The sequence below is a fragment of the Pseudorca crassidens genome, chromosome 10 (genome assembly GCF_039906515.1).
Source record: "Pseudorca crassidens isolate mPseCra1 chromosome 10, mPseCra1.hap1, whole genome shotgun sequence".
NCBI lineage: Eukaryota > Metazoa > Chordata > Mammalia > Artiodactyla > Delphinidae > Pseudorca > Pseudorca crassidens.
Genome location: NC_090305.1, coordinates 46,741,792 through 46,767,778, shown reverse-complemented (window position 1 = coordinate 46,767,778; position 25,987 = coordinate 46,741,792). Strand labels below are relative to the sequence as shown.

Here is a 25,987-nt window from a genome sequence, read left to right as displayed (position 1 = left end):
ATTTAGAGTTTTCTACATCTGACTGTATGTTTATTTTTGTCTGTGTGTTATAAACTTTCTTATATTTTCATGTTGCTTGCATCATTCAATTTTAGCATGTTTTGCAGGCAGGTCTAATGGTGATGAACTCCCTTGGCTTTTGCTTATCTAGAAAAGATTTTATTTCTCCTTCATATCTGAAGGATAATTTAGTGAAATAGTGTATTCTTGGCTGGTAAATTTTTTTCTTTATTTCTGTACTTTGAATATGTTATTCCTCTTTCTCCAGGCCTGTAGGGTTTCTGTTGAGAAATCCACTGACAGCCTAATGGGGGCTCCTTTGTAGGTTACAAGTTTTTTTTAGTATTTTACATTTATCCTTGATTTTTGACAGTTTCATTATAACCTGTCTTGGAGAAGCTCTTTCTGCATTGAGATAATAGGGTGATCTACCAGCTTTGTAAATTAAGATGTCCAATTCTCCTCCCAGGTTTAGGAATTTAACAGGTATGATTTCTTTAAATACATTTTCTGTTCACTTCTCCATCTTTTCTCCTTCTGAAATCCCAATTATTCTAATGTTTTTAATTTTGATGAAATAATCATTTAGGCTTTTTTTTTATCCTTTTTCATTCTTTTTTTTTTTTTTCTCTTCTAACTGGATTATTTCAAAACCCCTGCCCTGTATTTCACTTATTCTTTCTACCCTTTGCTCTGCTTTACTTCAGATTCTCTTTATTACATATTTTACTTTATTCATTGAGTTCTTCAACTCCAGAATCTCTGGTTCTCTATTATGATTTCTATATCTTTGGGAAAATCTCATTTCAATCATGTATTTTTCCCCAAGATTTCATTGTACTGTCTTTCTGAGTTTTCTCATAGCTCATTGAGTTTCTACAAAACAGTTATTTTGAATTCTATCGGTGACATTACAAAGTTAGCATCTTTGAGTTTGGTTATTGGAGAAATATTATTTTCTCTTTGTGATGGAATGTTTCCTTAATTTTAAACATTCTTCATTGTTTTGTGCTTCTACTTTCACATCCGAAGTAGCTGACCCCCTCTTAAATCTTTGCTTATTGCCTTCAGATGGGGTATTCTATTTGGTGGTGTCTTTATTATATGGGGTTGTACTGTATTATATAAGGTGTTGGTACACCTTTTCTACTATACTTTCTCTCTCTTTTGGCAGGATCCTTAAGTTTTTGTGTCTTCTCTCGTTCTTACAAGTCACGAGGCAGGCTACTGCGGACCTCTCTTATGTTTCAGAAGATGGTTTCTCCCTTGCCCACAGACCATGGTCTGTTTCCGGTTGCACTCTCTGTCTACAGGAGGTCTTTTGCTCCTGCACTCAGGAAAGTACACTAAGAGCCAGCAGCCGAATAGGGGGAAGGGCAGGGTTAGCCATCTGAGCCTTGCCTACAGACCTGTGGAGTCAGTGGTACCAGGCATGGTACTCCCAGAGGCTCATGGGTGGATGTCTTGCTGAGTACAGTCAGCAGGAAGCAAGTCCCTTATCTGCCTCTTTCCAGATATCCTCCCTCCCCCCTGTCATGGAGGTCCCACCTCAATACTCTTGGTGCTCCTGGAAGGAAGTGGTTTTCTCCAGCTGTGTCCTGAACACTGCAATAGCCAGGCAATCACTGACTGCTCTCCTCTTCCTCTGCCAGAGAGGTCAGTGTTGCTAGAGAGCAGTCCAGTGCAGTTACCCTGGGTGAAGGCAGCACTGGGAACATTTCTCTTACTACTGCCTCCCCTGTGACCAAACTCACATTTTATTTCCTCCACTGGTGTGCTGGAATCTCCTCTAAGGAAGGCTGGTTTTATGCAAATTCTCAATCATGTGTGGGTATCTGCCCAGGTCAGCACTCTCCAGGTTTTCTTTTCCCCAATCTGGATGAGAGGGCTTTGGACATGTTCACTCTCTCCCCTGGTTCCACACTTTGTACTGAGGTCTGACTGCTTATTACTGGATGCATAGGTGAGTGAGACTCCTCCCAGGTCCCTTGGTGTATATATGGTGCTAGATCCCGCAACACCCACAAGGACACTTTTGTTTGTGGGTGGATATCTATTTTGTTGTTTAAAAAAGGGGGATAAAAAGGAAGAATGTCTAACATTACCATGATGCTAATATCATTCTCCAGAGTGGTCATTCTGACGCATCCCTATCACATTATTACAAGCCTATGTGCACAGCTCATTTTGCATAAAAGTAGAAACATACAAATGTAGAAACAAAGATCCCTGTACAATGTGAAATATTTCATCTTTATGTTTTCGAGCATGAAGGTGGTTAATCTGTTCTCTTACTACCAAAACAGCAAAGAAGATACAAGGCCACATTTTGTACAAGTGAAATGTACCAGCCATGTACTATCATTAGAAAAGAGTGATTAGTTATGGTTAGTTTGGTCAGAGAGTAGTATAGTTAGTCCATAAGTATAAAACATAAATGTTTTTTCAGTATGAATGCATTTTATATTGTCTGTTACAGTAATCTTAAAAACATTACAGAACTTTATGATATTAGAATGAGTTCTAAATTGTAAATTTTACAGTTCTTCTACTTGGTACCGCAATCATGATAAAAGTAAATAATTATCTTTTCTTTCTTATTATGTTAATGTCTTGGGTAATGAAGCATTTTAGCTTATTTAATATTTAAAAGATAAAATTGGAAACTATACTTTTATGGTTTTCAGTTATTCTGTAGTTTTATCTTAAACAAAAATCTCTATACATTTTGAAGTATTATATACCTGCAGTGTATAGAGACATATACTAATGTATGTATAAGACCAAAAAAAAGGTATTCAATATATTTGTTTAAGTAAATAGTCAATAGTTATAATGTTAAACTGTTAAAATTCACTGAAAATGAATAGAAGGATGAATTGACAATGAAGACTGATACCTTACTCTCAATTTTTGTGGAATGTTTGAAGCCATCAAAAATAGAGTCAAAGGACAAAGTGGACAACTAATCTGTACTTGAAATGTTTTCTGTGAGACTTGGTATTCTTTTACTGGACTTTGCAGCATCAATCATGAATTATGGTACAGTAAGTTTTTAACACTACAGTATTTTGTTCCCAAAGTATCTTTTCCAAGACACTATACATTTTTTTAAAAAGCATTAAATAAGCAGTCGGAGATATAAGGAGTCATAGATATAAGCTATAGAAATGTTCCTTTTTCCTTTCTTTTCAACATTTTGAATATCTTGAGGGCTTTTCATTGCAGATTCCCACTGCTCTAACCGAAAAAAAAAAATACTTTTATTTCTAAGCTTACTAAGTATTTTTCTTTTTCATGGTTCATGGTTTTGTGAATAATGTATATATTAAATAAGATAATCAAGAGAGAGTACTATCATTACAACACCTTAAAGAAACAAAGCAATGACTTAGAATTTCTAAGATGAAATCAAACTTTTTTTTTTTTTTTTTGTGGTACGCGGGCCTCTCACTGCTGTGGCCTCTTCCATTGCTGAGCACAGGCTCCGGAAACACAGGCCCAGTGGCCACGGCCCACGGGCCCAGCTGCTCCGCGGCACGCGGGACCCTCCCAGACCGGGGCACGAACCCGTGTCCCCTGCATCGGCAGGCGGACTCTCAATCACTGCACCACCAGGGAAGCCCAAATCAAACATTTTTTAAGGCACATAATCACAAAACCTCTTTTGGTTGATTATCTTTCCATTAATTCCCTTCCAGTTAGAGTTTCTCAAATAAATCTCTTGACATATAAATCCAAAGTGTTCATCAGCACTACTATGATTCTATTTCTTTATACTTTTATATTCATTCAGGCATGGAATGTACTAATATAATGTTAGAAGGAAAAAAATAGTTGAATAGGCAGTAAAGACGGTTTTAGTATATAATCCTTATTTTGTTCATCCCTCTACCTCCATCTCCTTCTCTTTTCAACACTTTATAATTCCATTGTGGCTCAATACTATTATGAAAATGTTATTTATGAGTGTTGATTATTGCCTGTGGAAGTTATAAAGTAGTAAGTTATGTGTATTAATCAAAACATATGAGTATCTATGTTATGTGTATGCCAATATATACACACACATCTCTAAGTAATAAGATTTCCTTTATAATATACCTATAAGAACGACGGCAAAAGGGCATTTTTAATATCCTGAACTCAAGTTCGGAATTGTGCTGATGCTGCTTGGACTTGTGCTAAAGAACTAGGACAAGTTCTTTATCCTAAGTCTCTAAGTTCTTTATCCTTTGAGATAAGAAACAGAGTTCTTGGTCCCTGATTAACCTTGGCGTAAACCTTTTACAAAGGGAATGATTAAGAGGTTAATTTAATGGGTTTTTTAATTCAAATCCTATTCAGATGAACTGCACACAACTACATATTGTATTGTTAGAATAGAAAGTCAAGTGATCTTGTCTAAAAATATGTTTTAAAGGCAGTTTCTCTCACCATTAACACAAGGAACTTCAGTAAGGTGATCACAACTCTTTCTTCCCACTGGGCCTTTTCTCCCCAGTTCCTTCCTCATGAGCAGCAAAGTAAATGCTACCTGTGTCTCAGAATCCTTATGTTCAAAATTAACCTGGTTCTACACTGGACAGTTATGGAATAGTAGTGTAGGCTGTACTGCATTCCCCTCCTTTAACATTAGTTTGAATTGGAAAAAATCTTACTCTGATGTGCTGCTTTCAGGACCCTCATGATTCTGGACCTTTCTCAACTTAACAACTGTATCTACTAATTTCTTCAGATATGGGGCTCATCCTGGCTGTAGGTAGGGGACAGAGCTTTCATGTGTCCACCATTGTTGCTGACCTAGGCACCTCTGTCCCATATCCTGGTATGGAAGTTCATTTTTTAAATTGTTCACCCATAGGATTGGGACACCATCTTTTTCTTGCCAGTCCCTCACACTTGGACAGCACTCCTGCTTCTAAACACCTGTGACTATGGTCCTGTTTCCTGATGCAGATTGCTTTCATGGATATCTAAATATCATGAGCTCCTAGATTCTGTTGCCATAGCACACTCAACTGCCTGTTAGGACACCCTGGGTTCATGTGCTGGATTTCCTTCATGTCAACTACTTGTCTGCAGGAGTACATCTATTTAATAGTTTAATAATTTCAAAGCATGTTTGCTCTACCAGGACATTTCCTGGGGATGATAGGCATTTGTTTTATCCTTAAGGAGTCCAAATGCTACTTGGAGAACAAAATATGTTAAAAGTAGATGGTCCTAAAAGAATACAAGTGTTCCCGAATTAAGATGGGATAGAAGAAAGGAGGAAATGGCAGTAGAGCTTGCTAGAGGAGGTGACCGCACTTATGTAGATAATTAATGATTGAGTATTATTTAAAACAATGTCCAGTGGAATTATATCTGCCTCCATGTTTCTCTACTTACACTGATAATTCAGAGAAATTATATCTGATAAAGAAAGAACACCAATGAGCAGCTCTTTAGTCTTATTCAATTTGTCTGCATTTCAGCCAAAATTGATTTAAGGTGTCACTGCTTCCCCTCTTCTCTTGGTGATGATAACTGTGATGACAACAATGGTGATGATGATGAGTGTTCGTATATTCCAAGAAGTTTGCTAAACAGCTTTATAGCCTTGCATACCAGATCCCATTTGGTCCTTGTAGTGGGTAGGATTTTAAGATGGCCCCTGATTCCTGGCTGCTGGTGTACACACAACTTCTCCTAATATTCAATCAAACACTAATCTCGGTACTGCCATGAAGGGATTTTGCAGCTGTAATTAAGGTTTCAAATCAGCTGACCTTAAGATAGGGGTATTATTCAGGTGGGACTGAATTAATCATATGAGTCCTTTTTAAATCTGATCATGGACACAGGAAGCCAGAGAGATCCAAAGCATGAAAAGGATTCACTGCTGGCTTTGAGGAGCCACATGGTAAGGAAGTGGGTGGCCTCCAGGATCTGAGAGTGATTCCTGGATGACCATCAGGAAGGAATCAAGGGCCTCAGACTCTATTCAACTGAGAAACTAAATTCTTCCATGACCACAGGAGCTTGAAAGAGGGCTCTGAACTCCAAATGACATCAGGGCCTGACTGATACCATGGTTTTAGAATTGTGAGACTCTGAACAAAAAACATAATTGAGCCCATCCAGGCTTCTGACCTACAGAACTGTGAGATAAGAAATGGGTATTGTTTGTTTGTTTTTATTTTTTATTAGGGTATAGTTGTTTTACAATTTTGTGATAGTTTCTACTGTACAGAGAAGTAAAGTAGAGTTCCCTGTGCTCTACAGCAGGTTCTCATTAGTTATCTATTTTACACATATTAGTGTATGTATGTCAATCCCAATCTCCCAATTCATTCTACCCCCTTTTTCCCACCTTGGTGTCCATATATTTGTTCTCTACATCTTTGTCTCTATTTCTGCCTTGCAAACAGGTTCACCTGTACCATTTTTCTAGATTCCACATATATGCATTAATATGATATTTGTTTTTCTCTTTCTGACTTACTTCATTCTGTATGACAATCTCTAGGTCCACACGTACAATCCATGTCTCTACAAATGACCCAATTTCATTCCTTTTTATGGCTGAGTAATATTCCATTGTATATATGTACCACATCTTCTTTATGCATTCATCTGTCGATGCACATTTTGTTTGCTTCCATGACCTGGCTTTTGTAAATAGTGCTGCAAAAATACATGCACCACAATGTCCATTGGATATTGTTTTGAGGTACTAAGTTTGTCATGCAAAAATAGAAAACAGATACAATTGTCCTAACCAATAAATTAGTAGCATCATTTTACTCATTTTAAGGTGAGAAAAGTGAAATTTTAGGACTTTACCTGTTTTGCTCATATTTACCATGTATCAGTATGGCTGATAATGCAAAACACAGAACTACAATATTGTGAAGATAATACTTTCAAATTACACTAGTTTTATTTTGATGTTATGACTAAGAATTTTTGCCTGCTAAATATATGCACAAGAAATTACAATCTTTTCACCCTAAGTCTAGTTACAAACATGGACAAAGAAGTCTGAAATGACTTTTATGTCCTTAAGTGCAGAAGCAATATTTAGAAAATGCTCCAAATTTTATTTAAGGTGAGGAAATGTCCTTTCTTCAGCATTTAATCTATAATTTTACACATTTTTCCAGGTACAGTTTGTAGCCACAGGATTCAGGAAGATATTTCTCCTTAACTAAGGCCTGGATGGGTCATGGAAGAGAAGCCTAAAGAGAGCTATGTTCATGCCTTCACCCTCTCCCATCTTGGAATGGCAGAAGAATGAGGAACAGATGGCAGGATGAATTATGTGTGTGTGTGTGCGTGTGTGTGTGTATGAGAAAGCAAGAGACTGAGAGAGAGAAACGGCAGAGACAGAAAGTTATGGCTCTCCACATCATGATAAAGAGCACATGTAGGGCTTCCCTGGTGGCACAGTGGTTGAGAGTCTGCCTGCCGATGCAGGGTATGTGGGTTCGTGCCCTGGTCTGGGAAGATCCCACTTGCCATGGAGCGGCTGGGCCTGTGAGCCATGGCCGCTGAGCCTGCACGTCTGGAGCCTGTGCTCTGCAACGGGAGAGGCCACAACAGTGAGAGCAAAAAAAAAAAAAAAAAAAAAGCACATGTAAAGATTTAAGGCAATTATCTCAAAAACATATAAGGGTAAAAAGGGAAATTAGAGGGGTTTCTTGGTTTGAACTCTTTTGACTACGACACTGATTATTTAAATCCTGACTTTGTTTTCACAAATTTAAAATATATTTTTTGAATTATGGACTGACTCATGCTTCCCTGCTTCCTCCTCCTCCTCCTCCTCCTCCTCATTCTATACAATGGGAACTGAGAACAAAACAATTTGTCAATTGTTTGCAGACACAAAGACAAAATTCTTTTACAGGTAGTCCTGTTGCCTACGGAAACGATATTTATTAAGAAGCATAAGAATCAAGGTCGGGGGGACCTTCAAGATGGTGGAGGAGTAAGACATGGAGATCACCTTCCTCCACACAAATATATCAGAAATACATCTACATGTGGAACAACTCTTACAGAACACCTACTGAACGCTGGCAGAAGACCTCAGACTTCCCAAAAGGCAAGACACTCCTCACGTACATGGGTAGGGCAAAAGAAAAAACAGAAACAAAAGAATAAGAATGGGACCTGCACCTCTGGGAGGGAGCTATGAAGGAGGAAAAGTTTCCACACACTAGGAAGCCCCGTCACTGGAGGAGACAGGGGGTTGCAGGGGGTGGGGGGAGCTTCAGAGCCATGGAGGAGAGTGCAGCAACAGGGGTGCACAGGGCAAAGCAGGAAGATTCCTGCACAGAGGATCGGTGTTGACCAGCACTCACCAGCCTGAGATGCTTGTCTGATCACCCACTGGGGCAGGTGGGGGTTAGGAGCTGAGGCTCAAGCTTCTTCGGAGGACAGATCCCAGGGAGAAGACTGGGGTTGGCTGTGTGAACACAGCCTGAAGGGGGTTAGTGCACCAAGCTAGCTGGGAAGGAGTCCGCAAAAAAGTCTGGAACTGCCTAAGAAGCAAAAGACCATTGTTTCAGGGTGCACGAGGAGAGGGGATTCAGAACACTGCCTAAATGAACTCTAGAGACGGGTACAGGTGGCTATAAGCATGGACACCAAAGACGGGCATGAGATGCTAAGGCTGCTGCTGCTGCTAAGGCTGCTGCACCAAGGACACTGTGTGCAAGCACAGGTCACTATCTACACCTCCCCTCCCAGGAGGCTGTGCAGCCCATCACTGCCAGGGTCCTGTGATCCAGGGACAACTTCCCCAGGAGAACACACGGCATGCCTCAGGCTGTTGCAACATCATGCTGGCTTCTGCCGCCACAAGCTTGCCCTGCATTCCAATTATAACTGCCATACCCCTCCCTCCCCCTGGCCTGAGTGAGCCAGATCCCCTTAATCAGCTGCTACTTTAACCCCATCCTCTATGGGTGGGAAAACCCCAGTGACCTACACACACAGGTGGGACCAAATCCAAAACTGAACCCCAGGAGCTGTGAACAAAGAAGAGAAAGGGAAATTTCTCCCAGCAGCCTCAGGAGCAGTGGATTAAAGCTCCACAATCAACTTGATGTACCATGTATCTGTGGAATACATGAATACACAATGAATCATCACAAAATTGAGGTGCTGGTCTTTGGGAGCAACTGTAGACTTGGGGTTTACTTTCTGCATTTAATTTATTTCTAGTTTTATGTTTATCTTAGTTTAGTATTTAGAGCTTATTATCATTGGTAGATTTGTTTATTGATTTGGTTGCTCTCTTCCTTTATTTAAGAAAAATATATATCTTTTTCCTTTTTCTCTTTTGGTGAGTGTGTATATGTATGGTTCTTTGTGTGATTTTGTCTGTATAGACTTGCTTTTACCATTTGAACTAGTGTTCTGTCTGTCTTTTTTTTTCTGGTATAGTTTTTAGTGCTTGTTATCATTAGTGGATTTGTTTTCTGGTTTGGTTGCTCTCTTCTTTCTTTCTTTTTTTAATGTTTAATAATATTTTATAAATTTTTTATTTTAATAATTTTATTTTTTCTTTCTTTCCTTCTTTTTTTTCTCCCTTTTCTTCAGAGCCATGGGGCTGACAGGGTCTTGCTGATCTGACCGGGTGTCAGGCCTGAGCCTCTGAGGTAGGAGAGCCAAGTTCAGTACATTGGTCCACCAGAGACCTACCAGCCCCACATAATGTCAAACGGTGAAAGCTCCCCCAGAGATCTCTATCTCAATGCTAAGACCCAGCACCACTCAATGAACAGCAAGCTACAGTGCTGGACACCCTATGCCAAACAAATAACAAGACAGGAACACAACCCCACCCATTAACAGAGAGGCTGCCTAAAATCATATTAACTTCACAGACACCCCAAAACACACCACCGACATGGTCCTATCCACCAGAAAGACAAGATCCAGCCTCAACCACCAGAACTCAGGCACAAGTCCCCTCCCTTTTCTTCAGATCTGTGTGGTTGACAGGGTCATTGTGCTCCAGCCAGGTGTCAGACATGAGCCTCTGAGGTGGGAGAGCCAAGTTCAGGACATTGGTCCAACAGAGACCACCCGGCCCCATGTAATATCAAGTGGTAAAAGCTCTCCCAGAGATCTCCATCTCAATGCTAAGACCCAGAAGCACTCAATGTCCAGCAAGCTACAGTGCTGGACACACTATGCCAAACAACTAGCAAGACGGGAACACAACCTCACCTATTAACAGAGAGGCTGCCTAAAATCATAATAAGTTCACAGATATCCCAAAACACACCACTGGACACGGTCCTGCTCACAAAAAGAAAAGATCCAGCCTCAACCACCAGAACACAGGCACCAGTCCCCTCCACCAGGAAGCCTACACAATACACTGAAACAACCTTACCCACTGTGGGCAGACACCAAAAACAATGGTGACTATGAACTTGCAGCCTGCAAAAAGGAGATCACATACACAGTAAGTTAAACAAAATGAGAAGACAAAGAAACACACAGCAGATGAAGGAGCAAGGTAAGAACCCACCAGACCAAACAAGTAAACAGTAAATAGGCAGTCTACCTGAAAATGAATTAAGAGTAATGATAGTAAACACAATTTAAAATCTTGGAAATAGAATGGAAAAAATAAAAGAAACATTTAAGAACTAAAGAGCAAAAAACAAACATGATGAACAACACAATAAATGAAATTAAAAACTCTGTAGAAGGAATCAATAGCAGAATAACTGAAGCAGAAGAATGGATAAGTGATCTGGAAGATAAAATAGTGGAATTAACTACCGCAGAGCAGAAAAAAGAAAAAGGAATTAAAAGAATTAAGGACAGTCTCAGAGACTTCTGGGACAACATTAAACACACCAACATTCGAATTATAGGGGTCCCTGAATAAGAAGAGAAAAAGAAAGTGTCAGAGAATATTTGAAGAGATTATAGTTGAAAACTTCCCTAATATGGGAAAGGAAATAGTCAATCAAGCCCAGGAAGAACAGAGAGTCCCATACAGGATAAATCCAAGGAGAAACACACCAAGACACATATTAATCAAACTATCAAAAATTAAATACAAAGAAAAATAGTAAAAGCAGCAAGGAAAAGGCAACAAATAACAAAAAATGGAATCCTGATAAGTTTAAAAGCTGATTTTTCAGCAGAAACACTGCAAGCCAGAAGGGAGTGGCAGGACGTATTTAAAGTGGATGAAAGAGAAAAACCTACAACCAAGATTACTCTACCCAGCAAGAATCTCATTCAGATCAATGGAGAAATTAAAATCTTTACAGAGAAGCGAAAGCTAAGAGAATTCAGCACCACCAAAGAAGCTTTACAACAAATCCTAAAGGAACTTCTGTAGGCAGGAAACACAAAAGAAGGAAAAGACCTACAATAACAAACCCAGAACAATTAGGAAAATGGTAATGGGAACACACATATCAATAACTGACTTAAATGTAAATGGATTAAATGCTGCAACCAAAAGACATAGACTGGCTGAATGGATACAAAAACAAGACCCGTATATATGCTGTCTACAAGAGACCCACTTCAGACCTAAGGACACATACAGACTAAAAGTGAGGGGATGGAAAATGTTATTCCATACAAATGGAAATCAAAAGAAAGCTGGAGTAGCAATTCTCATATCAGACAAAATAGACTTTAAAAAAAGGACCATTACAAGAGACAAAGAAGGATACTACATAATGATCAAGGGATGAACCCAAGAAGAAGATATAACAATTGTAAATATTTATGCATGCAACATAGGAGCACCTCAATACATAAGACAAATGCTAACAGCAAAAAAAGGGAAAATTGACAGTAACACAAATATAGTAGGGTTATTCAACACTCATTTACACCAATGGACAGATCATTCAAACAGAAAAGGAAACACAAGGTTTAAATGACACATTAGAACAGATAGACTTAATTGATATTTATAAGACATTCTATCCAAAAACAGCAGAATACACTTTCTTCTCAAATGCTCATGGAACATCCTCCAGGATAGATCATATCTAGGGTCACAAATCAAGCCTTGGTAAATTTAAGAAAATTGAAATTGTTTTGGGTATCTTTTCCGACCACAATGCTGTGGGACCACATATCAAATACAGGATAAAATCTGTAAAAAATACAAACACATGGAGGCTAAACACTACACTACTAAACAACCAAGAGATCACTGAAGAATTCAGAGGAAATAAAAAAAATCCATAGAAACACATGACAATGAAAACACGACGACCCAAAACCTAAGGGATGCAGCAAAAGCTGTTCTAAGAGGGAAGTTTATAGCAATACATTCCTACCTCAAGAAACAAGAAACATCTCAAGTAAACAACCTACCTTTACACCTAAAGCAATTAGAGAAAGAAGAACAACCCCTTCCCCAAAAAAATTAGCAGAAAGAAAGAAATCATAAAGTTCAGATCAGAAATAAATGATAAAAAATGAAGGAAACAATAGCAAAGATCAATAAAATGAAAAGCTGGTCCTTTGAGAAGTTACCAAATTGATAAACCATTATCCAGACACATAAAGAAAAAAAGGGAACAGACTCAAATCACCAGAATTAGAAATGAAAAAGGAGAAGTAACAACTTACACTGCAAAAATACAAAGGATCATGAGAGATGACTAAAAGTAACTATATGCCAATAAAATAGACAACGTGGAAGAAATGGGCAAATTCTTAGAAATGCACAATCTTCCTCGACTGAAACAGGAAGAAATAGAAAATATAAACAGACCAATCACAAGCACTGAAATTGAAACTGTGATTTAAAATCTTCCAACAAACAAAAACCCAGGGCCAGATGGCTTCACAAGCGAATTCTATCAAACATTTAGAGAAGAGCTAACACCTATCCTTCTCAAACTCTTCCAAAATAAAGCAGAGGGTGGAGCACTCCCTCACTCATTCTATGAGGCCACCATCACCCTGATACCAAACCAGATAAAGATGTCACAAAGAAAACTAGATGCCAATATCATTGATGAGCAAAGATGCAAAACTCCTCAACAAAATACTAGCAAACAGAATCTAAAAGCACATTAAAAGGATCAGACACCCTGATCAAGTGGGGTTTTTCCCAGGAATGCAAGTTTTCTTCAATATACACAAAACAATCAATGTGATAGACCATATAAACAAATTGAAGGATAAGAACCATATGATCATCTTAATATATGCAGAAAAAGTTTTGACTAAATTCAACAATAATTTATGATAAAAACACTCCAGAAAGTAGGCATAGAGGGAACCTACCTCAACATAGTAAAAGTCACATATGACAAACCCACCGCCAACATCACTCTGAATGGTGAAAAACTGAAACCATTTCCACTAAAATCAGGAAGGTTGCCTACTCTCACCACTATTAGTCAACATAGTTTTGGAAGTTTTAGCTATGGCAATCAGATAGGAAAAAGAAATGAAAGGAATCCAAATCGGAAAAAAAGAATTAAAACTGTCACTGCTTGCATACGACATGATACTACGTATAGAGTCCTAAACATGCTGGCAGGAAACTTCTATAGCTAATCAATGAATTTGGTAAAGTAGCAGGATACAAAATTAATGCACAGAAATCTCTTGATTTCCTATACACTAAAAATGAAAAATCTGAAAGAGAAATTAACAAAACACTCCCATTTACCACTGCATCAAAAAGAATAAAATACCTAGGAATAAACCTCCTAAGGAGACAAAAGACCTCTATGCAGAAAACTATAAGACACTGATGAAAGAAATTAAAGATGATACAAACAGCTGGAGAGATATTCCGTGTCCTTGGATTGGAAGAATCAACATTGTGAAAATGACTTTACTACCCAAAGCATCTATACATTCAATGCAATCCCTATCAAACTACCAAAGGCGTTTTTCACAGAAGTAGAACCAAAAATTTCACAGTTTGTATGGAAACACAAAAGACCCCTAATAGCCAAGGCAATATTGAGAGAGAAAAATGGAGCTGGAGGAATCAGACTCCCTGACTTCATACTATACTACAAAGCTACAGTAATCTAGATAATATGTTACTCACACAAAAACAGAATTATAGGTCAATGGAACAGGATAGAAATCCCAGAGATATACCCATGCACATATGGTCACTGTACCTTTGATAAAGGAGGCAAGAATATACAGTGTAGAAAAGACAGCCTCTTCAATAAGTGGTGCTGGGAAAACTGGACAGCTACATGTAAAAGAATTAAATTAGAGCACTCCTTAACACCATACACAAAAATAAAGTGAAAATGGATTAAAGAACTAAATGTAAGGCCAGACACTATAAAATTCTTAGAGGAAACTATAGGAAAAGCACTCTTTGACATAAATCACAGCAAGATCATTTTTGACCCACCTCATAGAGAAATTGAAATAAAAACAAAGATAAACAAATGGGACTTAACCTAATGAAAGTTGAAAGCTTTTGCACAGCAAAGGAAAACATAAACAAGATGAAAGGACAACCCTCAGAATGGAAGAAAATATTTGCAAATGAAGCAACAGACAAAGGATTAATCTCCAAAATATACAAACAGCTCATACAGGTCAGTATCAAAAAAACAAACAACAGAATCCAAAAATGGACAGAAGACCTAAACAGACATTTCTCCAAAGAAGATATACAGATTGGAAACAAACACATGAAAGGATCAACATCACTAATCATTAGAGAAATGCAAATCAAAGCTACAATGAGGTATCCCCTCACACCGGTCAGAAGGGCCATCATCAAAAAATCTACAAAAAATAAATGCTGGAGAGGTTGTGGAGAAAGGGAGCCCTCTTGCACTGTTGGTGGGAATGTATATTGATACAGTCACTATGGAAACAGTATGGAGTTTCTTAAAATCTAAAAATAGAACTACCATACAACCCAGCAATCCCAGTACTGGGCATATTACCCTAGGAAAACATAAATGAAAAGATTCATGTACCACAATGTTCATTGCAGCTTTATTTACAATAGCCAGGACATGGAAGCAACCTATGTGTCCATCAACAGATGAATGGATAAAGAAGATGTGGCACATATATGCAATGGAATATTACTCAGTCATGAAAAGAAATGAAATTGAGTTATTTGTAGTGAGGTGGATGGACCTAGAGACTGTCATACAGAGTGAAGTAAGTCAGAAAGAGAGAAACAAATACTGTATGCTAACACATATATATGGAATCTAAAAAAAGAAATAAATGGTTCTGAAGAACCTAGGGTCAAGCCAGGAATAAGATGCTGACATAGAGAAAGGACTTGAGGACACGGGGAGGGGGATGGGTAAGCTGGGATGAAGTGAGATGGTGGCATGGACATATATACACTACCAAATGTAAAATAGATAGCTAGTGGGAAGCAGCTGCACAGCACAGGGAGATCAGCTTGGTGCTTTGTGTCCACCTAAAGAGGTGGGTTAGGGAGTGCGGGAGGGAGACTCAAGAGGGAGGAGATATGGGGATATATGTATAGATATAGCTGATTCAGTTTGTTATACAGCAGCAACTAACACAACATTGTAAAGCAATTATACTCCAATAAAGATGTTAAAAAAAAAAAGATTCAAGATTATTCCCAGCACCCCTTCCAGAGAGGCCCTGAATACCTAAAATATCCCTGCAAGGAACAATATTAAAAACCTGCTAACCCTGGAGCTACAGTGCTGATTTAGACACACTACCTATTATCAAAAATACTACAGACAATAAATGCTTGAGAGGGTGTGGAGAAAAGGGAACCCTCTTGCACTGTTGGTGGGAAAGTAAATTTTATACAGCCACTATGGAGAACAGTTTGTAGGTTCCTTAGAAAACTAAAAATAGAATTACCATATGATCCAGCAATCCCACTACTGGGCATGTACTCAGAGACAACCATAATTCACAAAGACACATGCACCTCAATGTTCATTGCAACACTATTTACAATAGCCAGGTCATGGAAGCAACCTAAATGCCCATCAACAGACAAATGGATAAAGAAGATGTGGTACTTATATACATTGGAATATTACTCAACCATAAAAGGGAATGAAATTGTGTCATTTGTAGAGACGTTGATGTACCTAGAGACTGTTATACAGAGTGAAGTAAGTCAGAAAGAGAAAAATAAATATTGTATATTAATGCATATATGTGGAATATAGAAAATGGTACAGATGAACCTGTCTGCAAGGCAGAAATAGAGACACAGATGTAGAGAACAAATGTATGGATATGAAGGGGGAAAAAGGGGTGGGATGAATTGGGAGATTGGGATTGACATACAAACACTAATATGTATAAAATAGATAACTAATGAGAACCTGCTGTATAGCACAGGGGACTCCACTTCGCTGTACAGTAGAAACAAGCACAACATTTTAAAACAACTATACCCCAATTAAAATAAAATACTAGACTCATATATGTTGATACTTTCAAGCTTACTTGGACAAATAAAGTTGAATAATTATAATAGCAGCCACTTAATTGTGCTTACTATATGCCAGGCACCTGCTCATGGTAATTGTATACGTATCATCTCATTTAGTCTTCATAACAACATTATTGCATAGGCATAACTACATCCCGTTTTAGATATTGAGGCAGTGTGGTTCAATTTGTGCATGGTCATGCTGGTAGTTAGTGCTGGAGCTGGGAACACACACCCAAGTAGTCAGCCTTCAGAAACTGTGCTCTAACCACTGATGTTGACAGAATTTATTTTCCAAAGATGTTTGCAACAATATTCCATATCCAACTTGTTTTTCTTACAAAGCACTATTGGCATACTTCCCCTTAGCCTATGCTACTTTTTCTTAAATCTAAGCAAGTTTGGGACTAAGTTAGAAATGACACTATAATATTCAAGGCCATGTAATAAAGCTTTTCTGATTCTCTGTTGAGCTGTACTTTTGGAGCCCTGAGCTGCCATGTAAACAGTGTGACAACCCTGGCATCAACACGGTGTGAAGAAGCCCAATTTCATCAAGATGAGAGACCATGGAGAGGCCCTGAGTCTTCATGAAGATGGAGAGATGGCCAGGAAGCCTCCAGTGGCTTCAGTATCTGTACTACTGTGGCCCCAGCCGCCATCTGAATTCAAACATATGTGAGGCCTGAGGCAGAACTGCCTGGCCCAACCATTCCCAAATTTCTAACCCCAAAAGCCTGAGACAATGAAACAATTGTTGTTTGAAACATAGCATTTAGGGTGACTTGTTACATATCAATAATGACTGAAACACCCTTTCTATAGAAGATAAGTGGACTCAGTTAAAAATGAAGTACCTGTAATTACTATATATACTACTTAAAAATGTGTTTTAATTGTAAGTTTACATCTTGGTATATGTACTGGTTTCTCAAATAGAAATAGTCTTACTATGATATCAATTTTAAATTAATAGTATTTAAAAAATTTTATTTTATATTGGAGTATATTTGATTAACAATGTTGTGTTAGTTTCAGCTGTACAGCAAAGTAATTCAGTTATACACATACATGTATTTATTCTTTTTCAAATTATTTTCCCATTTAGTTTGTTACAGAATATTGAGCAGAGTTCCCTGTGCTATACGGTAGGTCCTTATTGGTATAAGTAGTGTGTAAAACTTGTGTGGAGACACAAAATAACCTGAGTAGCCAAAAGCAATCTTGAGAAAGAAAAGTGGAGTTGGAGGAATCAGCATCCCTAACTTCAGACTATACTACAAAACTATAGCCATCAAAACAGTATGGTATGGGCACAAAAACATAAATATAAATCAATGGAACAGGATAGAAAGCCCAGAAATAAATGCATGCACCTATGGTCAATTAATCTATGACAAAGGAGACAAGACTATACAATGGAGAAAAGACAGTCTCTTCAATAAATGGTGCTGGGAAAACTGGACAGCTACATGTAAAAGAATAAAATTAGAACACTCCTTAACACCATACACAAAAATAAACTCAAAATAGATTAAACACTTAAATGTAAGACCTGATACTATAAAACTCTTAGAGGAAAACATAGGCAGATCACACTTTGACATAAACTGCAGCAACACTTTTTTCAATCTGTCTCCTAGAGTAGAGGAAATAAAAACAAAAATAAACAAATAGGACCCAATTAAACTCAGAATGTTTTTGCATGGAAAAGGCAACCATAAACAAAATGAAAAGGGAACCCACAGAATGGGAGAAGATATTTGCAAATGATGTGACTGACAAGGGATTAATATCCAAAATTTACACACAGCTTATGCAGCTCAATATAAAAAAAAAAAACCAATCAAAAAATGAGCAGAAGGCCTAAATAGACATTTTTCCAAAGAAGACATACAGTTGGGCAACAGGCACAGGAAAAGATGCTCAACATTGCTAATTATTAGAAAAAAAAAACCTACAATGAGATATCACCTCACACGGGTCAGAATTACCACTATCAAAAATTCTACAAACAATAAATTCTGGAGAGGGTGTGGAGAAAGAGGAAACCTCCTACACTGTTGGTGGGAATGTGAGTTGGTAAAACCATGATGGAGTTTCCTTAAGAAACTAAAATAGAGGTACCATGTGATCTAGGAATCCCACTCCTGGGTATATATCTGGAGAAAAACATGATTCAAAAGGATATGTGCACCCCAATGTTCATAGCAGCACTATTTACAATAACCAAGACATGGAAACAACCTAAATGTCCATCAATGGAGGAATGGATACAATAGATGTGGTACATATATACAGTGGAATATTAATCAGCCATAAAAAAAGAATGAAATAATGCCAATTGCAGCAACATGGATGGACCTGGAGATTATCATACTAAGTGAAATAAGTCAGACAGAGAAAGACAAATATGATATTGCCAAAAAAAAAGATACAAATGAATTTATTTATAAAACAGAAACAGACTCACAGACCAAAGGGGAAAGGTGGGGGGGAGGGATATGATATCATTTGAATCTCAAAAGTTGGTTTGATCCAATTTTCAGTTTTGTTTTGTCATCTATAGTAGCTAGATTCTAAGAGTTCCACCAAATTTTAAAATAAATATAATTTACCTACCCTCTTTCCTATGTCAAATCATTTATTCAGGATGAAAGTACTCTACATACCTTAAAAATATCTCTTTTTTGTGAAACATATTCTATTTTATGAATAAGATACCACAGATCACTATAAATAATCCAGCCAGAAGACTCCTACTGGATAACAATATTAAATCAAGTGTCCTATTAAGGGGAGATTTGAAGAACAAATTAAATTCCCATTCAGTCACTCAAATAAAGAAACTGCTTGAATGCTCACCCAGTAGGCATCATCACATCACTCTGTGGGCATCTTATTTGAGAAGGACTATCCCACTGGCAAACCTATTTACTTCATATCTTTAAATATATATGTCAAGTAAATTGTGGGAACATGAGTAGTTTGATTCATCTTAAATATTTGAGGATAGAATTCTTTCCAGGGGACAATCACATTAAGTACCTAGTTTTGGTGTATGCCTGGTAGGAAGATACAGAGAGTGATATTAATACATTAATATGAACTTGGAGTATCCAAATGGGCCCTAAAATAAAATATACCACTGAGATTTTACATGATGTTAGTTATAAACATGAAACAACATCGAGAATTCTAGTTCCAGTTCCATTAAACAAGTTTTTATACTAGAAGTCAATGTAATTACAATGAAATGGAACTTCAGCATTATGTTTCTAAAGAAGTACTGACCAAAGGCCAAATGTGATTACTCTCAGTGACATGATCTATTTTCTCCTAAATGTAACTGTAAAATGGCACCAAAGGAGCCATTGTCAGATTCAGATCTTTGGAGTGTGTGTGCTCGTTAAGTATAAAACACTGAACAAATATAAATGAGAAATGCATTCTTTTCAAGATTATGTTGGATATGAATTACAGTCTAAATTTCTATATTTCAGTTAATGTAACTCTAACTAGGGAAAAATAGGATGTTTTAGGGTTTGAAAGGAGGTAAGAGATTACAGGAATGTGAAAAAATATCCAAACTGCCATTTTAAGCTCTTCTTCTAATTAAATTCTATTTTTTCTCTTTTGATGTTATCTATATAGATTCAAGCAACATTACAAATTCTTCTTTTCTAAAAGGAATGAAGGAAAGAAAAAGTAGAAAATTAAATAAAATTTAATTAAATTTGGCATAAAAACAACTTATTAAATGCAACATCTATTTCTTCATTTCCAGGATTGAAATAAAAATAACCTTTTAATAATGATTTCCTGAATATGTGTCTTATCTAAGTTATAGCTAGTAGACTACAATGGGAAAAAAAGGTAAACTATGAAGCAACTGTGTCACATTTAATCACTAGCCTCCATTTACTATATTTGCAGAAGTCAAAATGTACTAATAACAGACAAATGTTCTGGAGTCCCTTCATGTAGTTGGTGGCAGAGCAGGCATAAAAATCAATAGAACAAATTTTCACAGAGGTAATGTGACTTCTGTTGTTCTGCTTTTCATTAAAGACAGTGGAAATTGAAGAAAACCTATTACTGCATCCAGAATTTTTAATTGCTACCAATTAGTTTACTGCCCAAGTATATGCTTTGACACTTGCTTAGCTAGAAACTTGGACAACTTTTCATGCAAAAGAATATTACTATTCTATTACTATTCTTATACATAAGGCTGAAATACTTAGCTATTCTAATGTCTGAGCCAGTTATAGAATAACTACCTGCAAAATATCTTAAGAAAACATTGACCATCAAACTCCATTTTCTTCTGAGCTAATGTCAAATGAGTAAAGAAACTTAAAGCCAATGTTATATTGATATCTGAACTAATATGGTTTAAAAAAATTATTAAGGTTTTCAAAACAATTTCAGGTTAAACTTTTGTACCCAGAAAATGTCAGCCTCAAAAAATTGTCTGACAAATGTGATGGAGCTTCCTTGACACATTCTCATAAAAACCCTACTCTGATACCTGCATCTTTCCAAATAATTGTATTAATTTTTATGCTGTAACTAGGATTTTAGCTGTATAAATCATGTGGGAAATCCTGGTGTGTTGGTCATTGAATACTTTTAGTTTTATTATTATAAAGAAAGATTTGTAATGTAAAGAAAATTTTGTAAAATATCATAGAGAAAAATCTATAACTTATGGATCTCAAAAAATCATGTTAAAATGAATACTAATGCTCATATACATGAGATTTTAGATTGATTATTAAAAAGATACTGTTTATTACAAATTTAAATAAAACATAAAGACATGGCAAAAATACTGACTAAAGAAGAAAAACCTACTAAAACATTTAGAGTTTTTGAGAGTTAGATAAAATAAGCTACTTCACAGGTTGCTTTGTGGAAGAGGGGCTGGAAGAAGTTGCTGCTGCAGGCAGCTTGGCTTTAGGAAGACCAGACATGCAAAGCAACAAAAAACTTGAGTAGCCTGACATGGATGTTTCCAGCTGAGGTTGAACAAGGTGATGCTCTGCCTTCTTATTTTACCTCTCATATGGTAAATAATTTTACCATCTAAATTTATATTCCTGAGAGACCTTCAAGATGGTGGAGGAGTAAGACGTGGAGATCATCTTCCTCCCCACAGATACATCAAAAATACATCTACATGTGGAACAAATCCTACAGAACACCTACTGAATGCTGGCAGAAGACCTCAGACTTCCCAAAAGGCAAGAAAATCCCCATGTACATGGGTAGAGCAGGGCAAAGGAAAAAAAAAAAAAAACAGAGACAAAAGAATAGGGACGGGACCTGCATCTCTGGGAGGGAGATGTGAAGGAGGAAAAGTTTTGACACACTAGGGAGCACCTTCACTGGTGCGGAGAGGGAGTGGGTGGGAGGGAAGATTTGGAGCCACGGAGGAGAGCGCTGCAATAGGGGTGCAGAGGGCAAAGTGGAGAGATTCCTGCACAGAGGATTGGTGCCGACCAGTGCTCACCAACCTGAGAAGCTTGTCTGCTCACCCACCGGGGTGGGTGGGGGCTAGGAGCTGAGGCTCAGGATTCAGAGGTCAGACCACAGGGAGAGGTCTGGTGTTGGCTGCGTGAAGACAGCCCGAAGGGGACTAGTGCACCACAGCTAGCTGGTAGGGAGTCTGGGAAAATGTTTGGACTCGCTGGAGAGGCAAGAGAACATTGTTTCAGGGTGCTCGAAGAGAGGGGATTCCTGCTCCGTGTGCTCACAGAATACAGAACACCACCTAAGCAAGCTCCAGAGACAGGCATGAACCATGGCTATCAGCTCAGACCCCAGAGATGGGCATAAACTGCTAATGCTGCCGCTGCTGCCACCAAGAATCCTGTGTGCAAGCGCAGGTCACTACCCACACCCCCTGCCTGGGAGCCTGTGCAGCACGCCACTGCCAGGGTCCTGTGATCCAGGGACAGCTTCCCTGGGCGAATACACAGCCCACGTCAGGCTGTTGCAATGTCATGCTGGCCTCTGAAGTTGCAGGCTCGACCCACATTCCAATTCTGACTACCATACCTCTACCTCTCCCCAGTGTGAGTGAGCAAGAGAGCCCTAATAAGCTACTACTTTAACCACCTCCTCTTTGGGTGGGGAACAGATGCCTGAGGGTGGCCAACAAGCAGAGGTGGGGCCAAAACCAAAGCTGAATCCCAGGAGCTGTGCGAACAAAGAGAAAGGGAAATTTCTCCATGCAGCCTCAGGAGCAGCAGATTAAATCCCCACAATCAACTTGATAAACCCTGCAGCTGTGGAGTACCTGAATAGACAACAAATGCTCCCAAAATTGAGATGGTGGACTTCGGGAGCAACTGTAGAATTGGGGTTTGCTTTCTACATCTAATTTGTTTCTGGTCTTATGTTTATCTTAGTTTAGTATTTAGAGTTTATTATCATTGGTATATTTGTTTATTGATTTGGTTGCTCTCTTCCTTTTTTTCAATGTATAGATATATTTTTTTTCCTTTTTCTCTTTTAGTGAGTGTGTATGTGTATGTTTCTTTGTGTGATTTTGCCTGTTTAGGTTTGCTTTTACCATTTGTCATAGGGTTCTGTTTGTTCGTGTTTTTGTTGTTGTTGTTGTTGTTTTTTTATGAGTGCATGTATGTTACATTGTGTGATTTTGTCTGTTTAGCTTTGCTTTTGACATTTGGTTTGGGGTTCTATCTGTCTTTTTTCCCCTTCTTTTTCTTCCAAGCCGTGTGGCTGGCAGGGTCTTGGTGCTCCGGCTGGGTGTCGGGCCTGAGGCTCTGAGGTGGCAGAGCCGAGTCCAGGACGTTGGACAATCAGAGACCTCCCAGCCCCAAAGAATATCAATCAGCAAGAGCTCTCCAGACATCTCTGTCTCAACACTAAGATCCAGCTCCACCCAATGGCCAGGAAGGTCCAGTGCTGGATGTCCCATGTCAAACAACTAGCAGGACAGGAACACAACCCACCCATTAGCAGAGAGGCTGCCTAAAGCCATAGTAAGTCCACAGACACCCCCAAACACAGCACTGGAGCCGGCCCTTCCCACCAGAAGGACAAGATCCAGCCCCACCCACCAGACAACAGGCACCAGCCCCCTCCAATAGGAAGCCTACAAAAGCAACTGAACCAACCTAACCAACTGGGTGGAGACACCAAATATAATGGGAACTACAAACATGCAGCCTGTGCAGAGGAAACCCCAAACACAGTAAGTTAAACAAAATGAGAAGACAGAAATAAGCAGCAGTTGAAGGAGCAAGGTAAAAACCCACCAGACCAAACAAATGAAGAGGAAATAGGCACTCTACCTGAAAAAAATTCAGAGTAATGATAGTAAAGATGATCTCAATTCTCAGAAATAGAATGGAGAAAGTATAAGAAACATTTAGCAAGGACCTAGGAGAACTAAAGAGCAAACAATGATGAACAAGACAATAAATGAAATTTAAAAATACTCTAGAAGGAATCAATAGCAGAATAACTGAGGCAGAAGAATGGATAAGTGACCTGGAAGATAAAATAGTGGAAATAACTGCTGCAGAGCCGAATAAAGAAAAAAGAATGAAAAGAATTGAGGACAGTCTCAGAGACATCTGGGACAGCATTAAATGCACCAACATTCAAATTATAGGGGTCCCAGAAGAAGAAGAGAAAAAGAAAGGGACCGAGAAAATATTTGAAGAGATTATAGTCAAAAACTTCCCTAACATGGGAAAGGAAATAGTCAATCAAGTCCAGGAAGCACAGAGAGTCCCATACAGGATAAATCCAGGGAGAAACATGCCAAAACACATATTAATCAAACTATCAAAAATTAAATACAAAGAAAAAATATTAAAAGCAGCAACTGAAAAGCAAAAAATAACATACAAAGGAATGCTCAGAAGGTTAAGAGCTGAACTTTCTGCAGAAACAATGCAAGCCAGAAGGGAGTGACAGGACATATTTAAAGTGATGAAAGGGAAAACCTACAACCAAGATTACTCTTCCTAGCAAGGATTTCATTCATATTTGACAGAGAAATCACAAGCTTTACAGGCAGGCAAAAGTTAAGTGAATTCAGCATCACCAAACCAGCTTTACAACAAATGCTAAAGGAATTTCTCTAGGTGAGAAACACAAGAGAAGAAAAGGATCCACAAAAACAAACCAAAAATAAATAAGAAAATAGTAATTGGAACATACATATCAACAATTAGCTTAAATGTACATGGATTAAATGCTTCAACCAAAAGACACAGACTGGTTGAATTGATACAAACATAAGACCCGTTTATATGCTGTCTACAAGAGACCCACTTCAGACCTAGGGACGTATACAGACTGAAAGTGAGGGGATGGAAAAATGCATTCCATGCATGCAAATCAAAAGAAAGCTTTACTAGCAATACTCATATCAGATAAAATAGAGTTTAAAATAAAGACTATTACAAGAGATAAAGAAGTACACTAAAAAATGATCAAGGGATCAATCAAAGAAGAAGATTTAACAATTGTAAATATTTATGTATCCAACATAGGAGCACCTCAATACATAGGCAAATGCTAACAGCCATAAAAGGGAAAATTGACAGTAACAAAATAATAGTAGGGGACATTAACACCCCACTTTCACCAATAGACAGATACAAAATGAAAATAAAGAAAGAAACACAAGCTTTAAATGATACAATAGACCAGATAGACTTAATTGATATTTATAGGACATTCCACCCAAAAACAAGAGAATAACTTTCTTCTCAAGTGTTCATGGAACATTCTCCAGGATAGAACATATCTTGGGTCACAAATCAAGCCTCAGTAAATTTAAGGAAATTGAAGTCATATCAAGTATCTTTTTCGACCACAATGCTATGAGACTAGATATCAGTTACAGGAAAAAAACTGTAAAAAATACAAACAAATGGAAGCTAAAGAATATGCTACTAGATAACCAAGAGATCACTGAAGATATCAAAGAGGAAATCAAAAAATACCTAGAAACAAATGACAATGAAAACATGACCACCTAAAACCTATGGGATGCAGTAAAAGCAGTTCTAAGAAGGAAGATTATAGCAATACAATCCTACCTCAAGAAACAAGAAAAATCTCAAATAAACAACCTAACATTATGCCTAAAGCAACTAGAGAAAGAAGAATCAAATTCCCAAAGTTATCACAAGGAAAGAAATCACAAAGATGAAATGAGAAAGACATGAAAAAGAAATGAAGAAAATAATACCAATGATCAATAAAACTAAAAGCTGGTTCCTTGAAAAGGTAAACAAAATTGATAAACCATTAACCAGACACATCAGGAAAAAAGGATGAAGATTCAAATCAATAGAATTAGAAATGAAAAAGGAGAAGTAAAAACTGGCACTGCAGAAGTACAAAGGATCATGAGAGACTACTACAAGCAACTATATGCCAAAATATGGGCAACCAGGAAGAAATGGACAAATTCTTAGAAAAATACAATCTCCAATACTGAACTAGAAAGAAATAGAAAATTTGAACAGACCAATCACAAGCACTGAAATTGAA

The 25,987-nt window shown here is 37.8% G+C and overlaps 1 protein-coding gene across 4 annotated transcripts in view; it reads right to left on the bottom strand.

Moving 5' to 3' along the window:
* The window catches only part of KHDRBS2 (KH RNA binding domain containing, signal transduction associated 2), a 739,251-nt gene that overhangs the window by 214,014 nt on the left and 499,250 nt on the right, over positions 1-25,987 (bottom strand). The gene's annotated exons all lie outside the window — the stretch shown is intronic.